A 12,025-nucleotide genomic window follows, 5' to 3' on the forward strand; every position below is an offset into this window, starting at 1 on the left:
ACGAGCTACGTACGACGGCCGACGAACACGTCCGGGCGAGGTAGCGATGGAGAAAAGCTTGGACAGGGGAGGGAGAAGACAGAGGAGCTCGGCGGATTTTATAGAGAGAGGGAGAGAGATGCAGGGTCGGACGGGGTGCTTCATGGCCAATAATGGCGTCGACATCAATGGAGAGAGGAGTAATGGCGCCAATAACTCGGAGAAATGCTCGGTTGACGCTCCATTACACAGGTGAGGAACGGACGCGCGACACTTGGGGTCGCTTGGTCTTCTGTTGTTGCTCGATGGCTCGGCTTCATGGCAGCGAGGCACAGGGGCGCGGGGTCGGGTGCACGGCGTCGCACTGGTTCCTGGCGGCGCGGTCAGCGCGGTCGAGGTTGGCCGGCTGGCGCGTCGGGGGAAGCTGCAGGGGCGCCGGGGCGGCTCGAGGTCCTGGGCGCAGGGTGTCGCGCCCGGCTGCTCGGCGCGGTCGGGGCTGGGGCGCTCGGCCGGTGCCCTGGCAGCGCACCTGGGAGAGAGAAACGAGGGGGAGGAGAGAGAGGAGAGAGAGGCGGCGGCTGGCTGGGAGAGGGCGTGCGCGGCAAGCTCACCAGCCAGGGAGCGGCGGCTGTGAGAGGAGCAGGGGCGGCGCTAGGTTTAGGTGTTGGGGATGTTGGGCCCTGGTGGGCTTTAGGGTTAGTTTTTCTTTTTTTCTTTTTTTTTCTATTTATTTTCTAAATTCGAAATATAATTTTAAATAACTCTAAAATTCATAATAACTAAACCAAAATTATTTATAAATAAAATATTAATTTTTGGACTAATATTATTATATATATTATTTACTAGGATTTTTATTTAAAACGAAATGCTATTAAATGACCAAAATCAATCATGAGCATCCAAAAAATCATTCCAAAGGCAAATAAATGACACACGCTTAAAAGAAAATTCATTACCATTAATATCATTATTAACTAAATTCATTATTTTATTTAATGATTTTCATAGTGTTACAAATCTACCCCTCTTAAAAAGAATCTCGTCCTCGAGATTAAGAAAGGCTAGCACGAAAGCAAAGGAGATACATGGTTTATTTGTAGGTTCTTAGTTCTCATTGAACTCCTCCAAACTTAAGGAACTTCCTTACTTCTTTGCTCCAAAATGTATACTAATCAAGCGACCTTCATCATCATAGTTATAAAATGGTGGGTCTTCTGAACTATTGCTTAGGTCATGCTTGGCAGCTTTCTTCTCTAGTCGGTCTAGACGCTTCTTGGGGCATTCACGAATAAGATGTCCTTCGTTTTTGCAGTAGTAGCAAGCACCTCTTGCTTTGAGTTCTTTGCGAGTCAACTTTGCTTGACCAATAGGGGGTGAGGGTTGACCGGGTGTCTGTATCTCATGTAGCTGAGCCTGACTTGATTCTTCTGTTTGGGTATCCATGTGTTTCGGGGCTTTTGCTTGTGGTTGAGGTGGACTAATCATGTATCCAAACATTTTTCTATTCCTTTTGTTGTTCTTCATTCCATTCATCGAATATCTCTGTGACTCATTTTTCTCGTTCATAGTTGTTAAGGTAGGAATATTGTCGTTGGCATCATTTACTTCATTTCCATTGGGGTTCATCATCTAGTCAGAGGGTAAAAGAGTTAGTGAGACAGATTGCATAAGAGGCTTACATGACATTAAGATAAAGATCTAACACAACTTTTTGATTTCCAAGATTGGTCAAGGAACAAGGGTGGTTTCATATTTCTCCTAGCTTCATCATACTACAAGAGCGTACAAGTGTTATAATCCTTAGCATAGATCCTTTTGAACCTTATAAGTTACAGAGCATGATATCCAAATAATCTTTTTGATCCAAGAGTATTTCTTTGAGCACAATTTGAGAGAAAGACTTGAGCGGGTACTTTAGGGCAACTAGAGTATCACATTGTTTGCATATAGCAGATGACACCATACTTTATTCTCTTATAAAGAGGCAAAACACAATAAGTGCGAAAGATTCTCCAAATTTATTCATATATCACTTAGCACAAATACAAATCTTGAAAGGGCAACACTTTAACATTTTTTTTCGTGAGACATACTCCTTCTTCTAGCTAAACGATATATTATTCTTCCTTGTCAGATGTACCAATCTGAGCTGGAGGTCGGTTGTCTTCAACTACTATTGTTTCTCCAGACGTAGTTTCCAAGCACATGGTTTTCTCAGTATGTAGGATTACCGCCTTAGTTCTTTGTAACCAATTCTTTCCAAGAATCACATCCTTTCCCATTGATTCTATCACTAGGAGATCAGCTGAAAAATCTATCCCGTTGATTTTAATACTTACTTTCGGACATATGTAGTTCGCTAACACTTTCCTTTCAGGTGTACTGATGGTCTTTCTTGATCTTAAGGGGCACTTAAAGATACCATACTTTGTTGCAAACTGGGCACTGATAAAAGAATGTGTTGTACGAGGATCATACAACACGGTGGCGATAGTTGTGTGAATGACTAGTGTTCCAAAAATTACTGCATCGTCATATGGAGTGGTTCCTGTCACTGCATAACTTATCTTTCCTGTTGTCTCTTTCCGTTGTTTATTCTTTGTTGATGCATGGGTTTGAGGGTGTTGTCTTTTCTTTTGGACCTTATTGATCTCCACATCTTTCTTAGGACAACCATTAACAAGATGGCCGGTATCACCACAGCCAAAGCAAGCACGACTTGATAAGTTACATGGTGGAGTTGTCTTTACGGTGTTGTTAGAAGTTTCTGTGCATTTTTGTTCATATTCCATGTCTGAAGACTGAGATAGCTTTATCTCAGAGGTGATCTGTAGTGAACTCTTCTCAGGACAGTTACGGAAGTAATGACCTTCACGTCCGCATTGATAGCAAGCTTTTCTTGAAGTTATTTCTTGACTTTTTCCACGTTTCCCTTTTTGTTTCTTGGATCTGATGCGACCATGAGGCTGAAACTGTGTGCAAGTAATAGTCCATCCATCAATGTAACACTCATGTGTTTCTTCTTGGGGCTGGGCATCCTTGTGATGTTTCCTTTTTGGAAAACTTTGCAATTCATCAACTGGCAGTGCATTAGGTATGCGAGAATCTACTATTAGTTGTTCTTGGGGAGACATTTGTCTGTTTATGCCAGAAAATAAAATCTGGTTCTTCTGTTTTGTAGTTTCACTTTCGTTTGTACTGATTTGGCGAGAAGGAATTCCATAGTACTCACAACAACAACATGTTCCAAGGTCACTTGTTTGTTGGTTTGGTTGTGCATCCTTTTGGGTCTTGAATGTCTGTTCATCAACTATTGTATTTATAGTGTTGTTTTGACTTGCTAACACACCACATTCTTTGCATTTAGTGACAACACTTGTAGTTGACATTCCAAGGTCTGACATCTGTATGGGTATGGAAGAATGGAAGGGACGAAAGGGTTGAGCAAAGACAGATTATAGAGAGCAGAGAAAACCCATCTATCTAAGGTTTTACCTAGCTAACTGATGTCATTGTGGACAAAAGTCACACAATACACCAACAATCATTTCAAAGAAGCAAATCAAACATGAACACAAAGGACAATGAACTCAAACATACCAGCACAACACAATCCAATTCTACTCATTCAACCAAAACAAACAGTGAGATAAGGTTTGGAATAAGAAAGATATTATAAAGTCAAGGAGTTGGGTAAGAATTATCAAGGAGTTAGACAAGACATATTTGTTGGTGGCCAATAGTGAAATAAGATAATCATGAACTATTAAAGTTAGGATAAATGATACAACCAAGGATATAAAGTGAGTTAGGGAGAAAGCTTTATCAAGGAGACAAAATAGAGAGGCATTTTCAAGTAGGAGTAGGGAGACAAAGAATTCAATATATCAAGGTAGATATTGTGCAAGGGTGGCAATACAATGGCAAGAAAACAAAAGTATAAGAATTCAATAGGGAGAAAGCATTATTAAGGAGAAAAGTAGAGAGGCAAAAGTTTAATATATCAAGGTAGATATTGCACAAGGGTGGCAATAATGGCAAGCAAACAAAAGTATAAGGAGTCAAGGGTTATATAGCAATATTAGGGATTAGAAAACCACTTATAATATAATATAATATCGCCATTACCGATCTAGTTGAAAATCTTAATACTAAAGAACAATCCTATCAACCTAACCAAGAAGATTGGCAATAGATCCAAGAGATCTGTAACGAAAACTTCTTGCGGGGCAGGGATAAGACAGAGAATGAGGCATCTTCAATAGCTTCTAAAAGGTTCCTTCAGGCAAACTTCGCTTCAAGTTCCGCAATCCTAGCTTGATCATCTTGCAATGCTTCTCATTAGAACCTTCTGATAGACGAAGAATCGGACAAGAAGAGTTGAAAATAAAAGGGACGAGTTTGATATAAAGTAAATTTTTATGAAGGAAAATATATCAAGCTTTGAAAGACTGACTGAGCTTTCCATTTCTAACTAATCTAGCGACCTACGGTCACATTGCTTTGATACCACTTCTGTCACACCCGTTTCCTAAGGGCAGAGCCGGGTGCATAGCATATGTGTGCCAGGATCTATTTCCACACATATGTTGACGTCACAAGTGTAATATATCAAAAGAACAATGCATAAAAGCGTAAATAACGATTATATTAACATATTACACTTCGAACAGACATAATGTCTTAACCTTTATTCATCAAAGTACAACGAAACAAGGACATCCATCCACAGGAAGATGACCGGGGGTATCACTAGACTAGCATCCACGGAGTTCAGCATCATATCTTCATCTGCAAGCTTCTGATCAAAATTAAGCAAGGGTGAGCTCACTTATGGTCGGGGCTCAGCAAGTGGGGGAAAAACTAATGCAAGTCTAACAAGGTGAGGCTGAGGTTGAGCAGTAAGCATTTTAGTTGGTCAACATTTTATTAACAACACCTGTCTTACTAATAAGTGTGATTCCCAAGTATTCCCATTAAACAAAGGTACAAGAGTATATAAAAAAACACTTAAGTGAAACCACTTAAGCAAACCATTGGCAGATCATCGGATCTCGATTTATTTTCATCTTCAAGTTCAATTATCATGTGAGGAGTCCAGGCCGCTCATAACCGTGAGCACGGCTGATATATCAGTTTTACACTCTGCAGAGGTGGCGCATCTTTACCCATGAGTCGCGATTCCCTTCTAGCCCGGGTTAGCTAGACCCGTATTCACTTCCGAGGTGAATGGCCAGGGTCTCACTACGAGGCTTCTCCCTAGAGTCCTCATTACGCAAATGCTGGAAATGGTCAAACTGCATAAGGCACACCTACCGTAACCAACTTATAGTCCAGACTACAGGGTAAAGCTTTGGGAACTATGCCCGTATCCAATCTGTCTGAGCCGGAACTATAAGAGCTTGCCAGATGCCCCCGTTCCTGTCGACCACGACCAGCACCCAACATAAGACTTCCCTAGTTATTTAGCCAAGACCAGAGCCATGATAGTTCTCATGGTAGCACTGTTTTCCCGGGTGGTCACTCCATGTTCCAATTAATATGCAATAATCTTGTTTAACCATCGGGTTAACAACAATAATGTAAACTTACCATTTGGAACATTAATATCATAAGCAGGAGTGACTGCATAAAGTTAAGTTGTAGCAATAGCATAGCTACGAAGGTAAAGTATAATTCCCAGGTTTGATCAAGGAATAAGGTTGGAAAGGTTATCTAAATAGGTAACCCGTCAAATTATGCATATATATCCAAAAGAATAAACTTTATTAAATGTATTGTTTGGGATCAAACAGAGTATGCAGAGGGAGAAGTCCACTTGCCTTGCTTATTGAAAACTCGAGGTTCTTCCACAGAATATATCTTGATTCTCAACTACTAGATCAACCACTGAATATCACACAAACAAACAAGAAGAACAAACACCACTCAATAACATACAACATTCACCATACGTAAAGCTAAAAGAAAGTTTAACGAAAAGAGTGTTTGCTTTTCAAAAACGTCGCAAGTAATGGTTATAATAAGAAGGTATTCCTTTTAAAAATGTGTGATCTATAATTTATAAAACAAGACATGAGCTTAAAAATATCTTAATTAAAATATACAAATATTGGGTTCATCAATTTTAATCTTTTATAAAACGTCATACATGATACGTCTAAGATAAAAGGTTAATAAGATGATAAAACACTTAATAACGATATTAAACATTTTTAACCTTTTAGAATAGATATAAGTTATATATATGTAAAGTTAATGGGCTACTAATCGCGTTATTAATTTTAGAAGCATTATGAAGCATTTTTATAAATATTGTTAACCAATTACTTATGACAAATTAAGATATAAGTTTAAATAGGTTTTATGTGAAAAAGGTAATTATTATTATTAAACACCTATTTATGGAAAGTTATGGTATATGCCTTAAATGAACTTTTATGTAAAAGACAATGAACAAACAACTATCTTTTAATTTCATTTGAAAACACATAGCCTATATTATTATATTCGAAGTCAACATTAAATAACAGTTTAAGTTATAAAGGAACTTAAACTCCTATTACTTTATTTTATCCTTTAGAAAAAGCTAAGTGATTCGTATATAATGTGGATTAAATTCTATGAAATCATTAATCCTGCCATAAATCTAGTTAAGAACAAATTGACTACCAGTTTGAGTATGATAAAGGATAATTAGAATGAATGCTATATTTATTGGTATTAACTATCATTTTAGTTATGTGAGTACTTAATTAAGCCATTATATCATTATTAGAAAAGTTATATGACATATTACCATTTAGTACGGCTATACTTAAACATCTATAACGAATCTTATTAAATCAAAATCATGATGTCTATTAAAAGGTCGTTTTATAGTTAGAAATAAATTCTCTAATTCTTTAGTAAGAAACCTATATTTATCAACATATTATCATTTTCTTTATTAGGAAAGTATAAGCACCTAATCAAGTTATTTTAATAAAATTCTATTATTTCAGTTTTCTCCTTTCTTTCTTAAATAGAAATTATGCGCGTGGCTAAAATTGTTTACTTAATTCTTATAACATTAATATTCTAAGAATTGATTGTAAATTACTAAATGGGACTTTTAATAACCTATTCATGGTTATTATGACATGAATAAATAGCTTACTAATTTTAAATAATTAAGAGATATACTTATTAATACATTTATCGTAAATAGTAAAATATATATTTTCATTTGACCGAAAATACGTGGCTTAGCATGTCTTCTATTATCTTCATGCAAATAAGTTTACACTTAAAATACTACTAACAATTATTATTCTACACACTAAAGCGAAATCAAATTTGTAAACGTTTTCTAGTATGAAATCACGGAAGTAGTGAATAGTGACTATACTCATTTTTAAAATTATAAAATTATACGCATATTCAAAGTATTGTTGCGGGGTTCGATTTTGGCTACACGTATACATCGCATCTCTAAAATCAAACACGTGAATCGCATCGATAATACCACGATAAATCATAAGATCCATAAAGTAATTTAAAACAAGATTTAGAAAATACATCAACAATTTGGGGTTGCCTTCAACCTTGAGTTTGCTCATGTGCAGGAGGAAGGGCAGGGTGGTCTCGGCAGAGGTGCTGCGTGGACGGCGAGGTACGCTCCGGCGAGGCTCCACGGGTGGTCCGAGCACTGCAGGGCAGTGGATGGTCCAGCGTCGGCGAAGGCGCGGACGACGGAACGTGCTCTACTGCGAGAAGGAGGAAGGGGCGAGGTGGCTGGGGTTGAGTGCGGATGACGGGGCACGAGCTCCGACGAGCTACGTACGACGGCCGACGAACACGTCCGGGCGAGGTAGCGATGGAGAAAAGCTTGGACAGGGGAGGGAGAAGACAGAGGAGCTCGGCGGATTTTATAGAGAGAGGGAGAGAGATGTAGGGTCGGCCGGGGTGCTTCATGGCCAATAATGGCGTCGACATCAATGGAGAGAGGAGTAATGGCGCCAATAACTCGGAGAAACGCTCGGTTGACGCTCCATTACACAGGTGAGGAACGGACGCGCGGCACTTGGGGTCGCTTGGTCTTCTGTTGTTGCTCGATGGCTCGGCTTCATGGCAGCGAGGCACATGGGCGCGGGGTCGGGTGCACGGCGTCGCACTGGTTCCTTGCGGCGCGGTCAGCGCGGTCGAGGTTGGCCGGCTGGCGCGTCGGGGGAAGCTGCAGGGGCGCCGCGGCGGCTCGAGGTCCTGGGCGCAGGGTGTCGCGCCCGGCTGCTCGGCGCGGTCGGGGCTGGGGCGCTCGGCCGGTGCCCTGGCAGCGCACCTGGGAGAGAGAAACGAGGGGGAGGAGAGAGAGGAGAGAGAGGCGGCGGCTGGCTGGGAGAGGGCGTGCGCGGCAAGCTCACCAGCCAGGGAGCGGCGGCTGTGAGAGGAGCAGGGGCGGCGCTAGGTTTAGGTGTTGGGGATGTTGGGCCCTGGTGGGCTTTAGGGTTAGTTTTTCTTTTTTTCTTTTTTTTTTCTATTTCTTTTCTAAATTCGAAATATAATTTTAAATAACTCTAAAATTCATAATAACTAAACCAAAATTATTTATAAATAAAATATTAATTTTTGGACTAATATTATTATATATATTATTTACTAGGATTTTTATTTAAAACGAAATGCTATTAAATGACCAAAATCAATCATGAGCATCCAAAAAATCATTCCAAAGGCAAATAAATGACACACGCTTAAAAGAAAATTCATTACCATTAATATCATTATTAACTAAATTCATTATTTTATTTAATGATTTTCATAGTGTTACAAGTAGATAATTATCAACGAGATTCCTGAATCATATTTTTGGATGGAGGGAGTAGTATTTAAAAAAGAGCATTTGTCGGCGTTTCGAGACAGGGGGGTCCCTAAGCCGACGAGTGAGTGTGCTGCGTGCCCCAGCCCAGATGGGTCGAGCGCGTGGGCGAGCGCGAAGGGGGGAGAGGCGAGGCGGCCGGAGCCGAGCGTGAGAGAGGTGGAAGTCCCGCGGCCTTCGTGTTCGTCCCGCGCCCAGGTCAGGTGCGCTTGCAGTAGGGGGGTTACAAGCGTCCACGCGGGTGAGGGAAGCGAGCGGCCCCAAGAGAGCGCCTGTCCCGTCCTCGGTCCCGCGCGGCCGACCCTCTCTGAGAAGGCCCTGGTCCTTCCTTTTATAGTCGTAAGGAGAGGATCCAGGTGTACAATGGGGATGTAGCAGAGTGCTACGTGTCTAGCGGAGGGAGAGCTAGCGCCCTAGGTACATGCCAATGTGGCAGCCGGAGAGATCTGGGCACCCTGCTGGCGTGATGTCGTGGCTGTCGGAGGTGCGGCGGAGCCTGATGGAGGGACAACTGTTGGAGCGGTCGAGTCCCTGCTGACGTTGTCCTGCTTCCGTAAGAGAGCTGGGGGCCGCCGTCGTCATAGAGCTTGTGGAGCGCCATCATTGCCCCTCTGGCGGAGCTGGCCGGATGAGACGCCGGTCTTGTTCTCCGTGACCCCGGTCGATTCGGGGTGGGATGATGATGGCGCCTCCTGTTGACGTGGCGGTCTGTGCCCCAAGCAGGGCGACGTGGGGGTTCCTCCGAAGCCGAGGTTGAGTCTGCCTTCTGTTGCCGTGGCCGAGCCCGAGCCGAGGGGTCGGGCGAGGCGGAAGTTGTTTGGCCGAGGCCAGGGCGGAGTCCGAGCCCTGGGGTCGGGCGAGGCGGAGTTTCGTCGTCTTCCGGGTCTTAGCCCGAGTCCGAGCCCTGGGGTCGGGCGGAGCGGAGTTCGCCGTCTTCCGGGTCTTAGCCCGAGTCCGAGCCCTGGGGTCGGGCGGAGCGGAGTTCGCCGTCTTCCGGGTCTTAGCCCGAGTCCGAGCCCTGGGGTCGGGCGGAGCGGAGTTCGCCGTCTTCCGGGTCTTAGCCCGAGTCCGAGCCCTGGGGTCGGGCGGAGCGGAGTTCGCCGTCTTCCGGGTCTTAGCCCGAGTCCGAGCCCTAGGGTCGGGCGGAGCGGAGTTCGCCGTCTTCCGGGTCTTAGCCCGAGTCCGAGCCCTGGGGTCGGGCGGAGCGGAGTTCGCCGTCTTCCGGGTCTTAGCCCGAGTCCGAGCCCTGGGGTCGGGCGGAGCGGAGTTCGCCGTCTTCCGGGTCTTAGCCCGAGTCCGAGCCCTGGGGTCGGGCGGAGCGGAGTTCGCCGTGGCGCCTTTGGCAAGGCTCGATTGCCTGTCAGACTCACTCTGTCGAGTGGCACTGCAGTCGGAGCGGCGCAGGCGGCGCTGTCCTTCCGTCAGACTGGCCAGTGGAGCGGTGGAGTGACGGCGGTCACCTCGGCTCTGCCGGGGGCGCGTGTCAGGATAGAGGTGTCAGGCCACCTTTGCGTTAAATGCCCCTGCAATTTGGTCAGTCGGTGTGGCGATTTAGTCAGGGTTGCTTCTGAGCGAAGCCAAGGCCTTCGGGCGAGCCGGTGATGTGTCCGCCATAAAAAGGGGGGCCTCGGGCGAGACGGAAGTCTCTCGAGGTCGGCTGCCTTTGGCCGAGGCTAGGCTCGGGTGAAGCGTGATCGAGTCACTCGTGTGGACTGATCCCTGACTTAATCGTGCCCATCAGGCCTTTGCAGCTTTATGCTGATGGGGGTTACCAGCTGAGAATTAGGCGTCTTGAGGGTACCCCTAATTATGGTCCCCGACAGTAGCCCCCGAGCCTCGAAGGGAGTGTTAGCACTCGCTTGGAGGCTTTTGTCGCACTTTTTTGCAAGGGGACCAGCCTTTCTCGGTTGCATTTCGTTCCGGTGGGTGCGCGCGAGCGCACCCGCCGGGTGTAGCCCCCGAGGCCTCGGAGGAGTGGTTACACTCCTTCGAGGTCTTAATACTTCGCTTAACGCTTCGGCTGGTCTGGTCGTTCCCTCATGCGAACTGGCCGTAGCCCGGGTGCACGGTCGGGGCCCAAGCTCTCGGGCTGGTATGTTGACGCTGTCAACGATTTGGCCGGAGCCGGTTTTTGCGAGAGCAGCCCCCGAGCCTCTGCACAGGGCGAGAGGACGATCAGGGACAGACTCGGCTTTTTACATACGCCCCTACGTCGCCTTTCCGCAAGGAGGAGGGGGGGAGTGCGCCATGTTACCCTCGATGGGCACCGAACATGGTGTCTCCGGTGAGCTGCAAGCGGGTAATCCGAGTGGACGTCCGTGCCCCGTTCGTTGGGGGTCGGCTAGGGGCCTAGAGGCACGCCCAAAAGTACCTGCGGGTGATTTGCCGGACCCGGTCCCCTGGCGACGGGGTCCGAGGGCTCGATGCCTCCCTCCGATGGGATTCCGTTACAAGATCGTTCCCGCTGGTCTCGGAAATGTCCTAGGGTACCTCGGGAGCGCAGCCCGAGCCTTGGTTATGTATCGAACGTACCCCTGGTCATCCCTCGCTCGGTGTCTGAGGCGACTATGAACCCTTCGGGGGCCAGCCTTCGAACCCCTGATCAGTAATGGGCGCGGAGCCCGAGTAGCCTGAGGCGGCCATGGAGCCCTTCGGGGGGCTGGCCTTCGAACCCCTGACCAGTAGTGGGTGTCGGGCTCACGCGATCTGAGGCGACTGTTGAACCCTCGGGGGGCCAGCCTTCGAACCCCTGATCAGTAGTGGGGGGCTCGGAGCCCGGTTCCTTCGCGGAGAAGGATCCCTTTCGGGGTATCCCCCTTTCCCGGTCCCTGTTGCAAGAGGTAGAGAAAGAGGAAAACGGAAAAGGATACGAAATCGGACGACGTGGCGTACCTTTTCTGAAGCGGTTATACGGCGAAGGTGAAGCGTCGCGCGCTCCTCCTGCCAGAAGCGCCGCATGTCCCGCCGCGGAGTTAATGCGACGGGGCGAGTGGTTGGCGGGGCGGCCGTTGCGCGCGTGCGATCCGTTCGAGGAACGGGTCACGGGTGCACCGTCTTCACACCGTGAGAGGAGGCTCTCTTGCTGTCTCAGGATGGGACGTGAGCCTGGCTGACGACGTGACCGCTGCGCCCGCCGCCTGCCACCGCTATTACTGCCGGCCCCCTTTCGGTCGCTTTGACCGACGC

The sequence above is a fragment of the Zea mays genome, chromosome 10, assembly GCF_902167145.1.
Source record: "Zea mays cultivar B73 chromosome 10, Zm-B73-REFERENCE-NAM-5.0, whole genome shotgun sequence".
NCBI lineage: Eukaryota > Viridiplantae > Streptophyta > Magnoliopsida > Poales > Poaceae > Zea > Zea mays.